The sequence below is a fragment of the Budorcas taxicolor genome, chromosome 11, assembly GCF_023091745.1.
Source record: "Budorcas taxicolor isolate Tak-1 chromosome 11, Takin1.1, whole genome shotgun sequence".
Classification (NCBI taxonomy): Eukaryota; Metazoa; Chordata; class Mammalia; order Artiodactyla; family Bovidae; genus Budorcas; species Budorcas taxicolor.
This window is the reverse complement of record NC_068920.1, coordinates 17,933,313-17,935,717: the sequence shown is the minus strand read 5'-3', so window position 1 is coordinate 17,935,717 and position 2,405 is coordinate 17,933,313. Positions and strand designations below refer to the sequence as shown.

General features: G+C 39.3%; 1 non-coding gene across 1 annotated transcript; it reads left to right on the top strand.

Annotated features, from left to right (window-relative positions):
* The first annotated feature begins 1,183 nt into the window (after nucleotides 1–1,183).
* On the top strand, nucleotides 1,184–1,290 carry LOC128057122 (U6 spliceosomal RNA). The gene has a single exon (XR_008200296.1). It is a non-coding gene; the product is annotated as a U6 spliceosomal RNA (small nuclear RNA).
* Nucleotides 1,291–2,405: the final 1,115 nt, after the last annotated feature.

The window sequence follows — 2,405 nt, the reverse complement described above, 5'->3', positions numbered from 1 at the left end:
GAATCCTTACCACTGAGCCACCTGGGAGGCTCAACCATGTATTACACAGGCACTAAAAAGTCTGGAAGAAAACAAATAAATATCTTAGAATGATTATGATTGTTTTTCTTTTGTTCTCAATTATTTGTATTCTAACATTGTCTTCTACAATAAATACGCATTGCTTTTGTAAGAAAAAGTCCATGAAGGTCTTTAAATTTAGCAAATACACACTGCTCAGTTTCCAGGTAGGCACCTGGTATTTATTGATTCATTTGGTGAGTGAGAGAGTGAGAATAAATGAAGATGAATGAAGGCCAAAGGCACAGTCTCACGCAGCGTGTCTTTGCTCACCTCCTGACCTTCTGAAGGACAGCTGCCACCTTCTGTGCCTGCAAAAAAGTCAGTTTAGCACAGCTCTAGCTCTAGGCTGGCCTTCCTTGGCTGCTCCCTGAACCTAGCAACAGACCACTCACAGAGGAAAAACATGCAGAAGGCTGTGGCCACAAGGGAAGTTGTATGACTTTTGTGATTCAAAAGCAAAACTCAGAGGCCCCACCTCCAGTTAATTTCAGGAATAAAGGTGAGTGTCTCCCAGGTAAGCAACATGTTGGCAGCTGTGAGACAAATCCCCGAAGACCAGACCCCTGCGAGCCAATTAGCAACTGCCTGTCTGAGAAGACGTTATTATATTCCAGGGTCTAAGGAACATGCTGCCATTTTAAAGCTAGTTTTGTCATGGATTATTCTTCCAAACTGGACCAGGGAGGGAAATCATAGAGGCTTGGCTTCAAACTGCAAGCTGTGTCTTCAGAGGAAGCGTGGAAAATCACACTGCAGCTGAGAAAGACTGATGGCAGTCAGTACGGTACCTGCTGATACGGTATAGTTCAAATGTAGTTGGCCTTCGGTTCTATGAGCTGATTTAAAGAAAAAAGAAAGAGTGTGTTTTGATTATAACAATTAGATAATCGACTTAAAGTCTTCATTCATGCATCATTCGCACACTGTGCGCCTGTTTATATGTTCTACTTTAGCAGCCAAGGGTCACAGCCCTTATGATGAGAACTAATCCGTCCCACCCACGTGGAGTGCTGGGATGCTCAAACTAGTTTGTACCAACTCTTGAGAGCCAACTGTTAACTTCGCTGGATTTTTGAGAGCCAGTTAGTTAGATACAATTATGATTTTAAAATAAATTGTAGTGCTCGCTTCGGCAGCACATATACTAAAATTGGAACGATACAGAGAAGATTAGCATGGCCCCTGCGCAAGGATGACACGCAAATTCGTGAAGCGTTCCATATTTTTTTGGACTCAGAGGGAGAGGGAGAGGGTGGGATGATTTGGGAGAATGGCATTCTATCATGTATACTATCATGTAAGAATTGAATCGTCAGTCTATGTCTGACGCAGGATACAGCATGCTTGGGGCTGGTGCATGGGGATGACCCACAGAGATGTTATGGGAAGGGAGGTGGGAGGGGGGTTCATGTTTGGGAACACATGTAAGAATTAAAGATTTTAAAATTAAAAAAATAAAAAAATAAAACAAAAAAAATAAAATAAATTATATAAATTTATGCTTAAGTTATATTAAAAATAGAGGTAATAAGTACTCAATATTTACACTCCTTCCTAATTATGTTACTACATGTTGCTATTATCTATGGTCTCAGGGTTATTTTCTGCTATCGCGCTTTTGTCATGGAAATGTTACATGATGATACGATACTGCACATCTCAAGTTGGTAAAGTGAAACCATGGAAGGAGCATTTATATGACAGAAACTGGCAAACACTACTAACCACAGCTTGGTTTTTTTTTTTTTTTTTTTTTGGTTGCTTGTCCAGACTTAAGAAGATGACAGAGAAAATGTCAATGATACAGATTAAACATAACAGCATGTCATATCTGTGGCTGCCAGATTGCGAATACCGAAAAAATGAGGAAACGCTCTTCTGATCTTAAAAAACATGATTGATTAAGGGAAGAAGTCACATATCGGTAAATGAATGGGGTGCCTACATGTCTTCTTTTTTTTTCTCTTTTGTCTTATTCAAAGGAAGTAACAGCATCCATCACACTCATTTGTCAATGCTTTGAATGACTTTGCTGAACTGGATAGTAATCAATCATTTATTCGTAGTCTTTGTCAGTTCATGGTCTGATCCCAACTGTCGGCTGACAATGGACGCAAGAGACCAGCAGAAATCAATAAAAATATTATACAAGAATCAACTGGCTGCATGGAATATACAACAAAGAGCATTGTGTATTCTATAATTATTTGTGAACTGTGGGCTAACGTAATGATACCAATACAAATATCAAGTTGATAGAAAATATAGGGATAAGAAAACTTACTGGAAGTGTGAGATAAGAGAGTGTAAAGCCAGATTGCATTCTCTACTAGAAAATGATT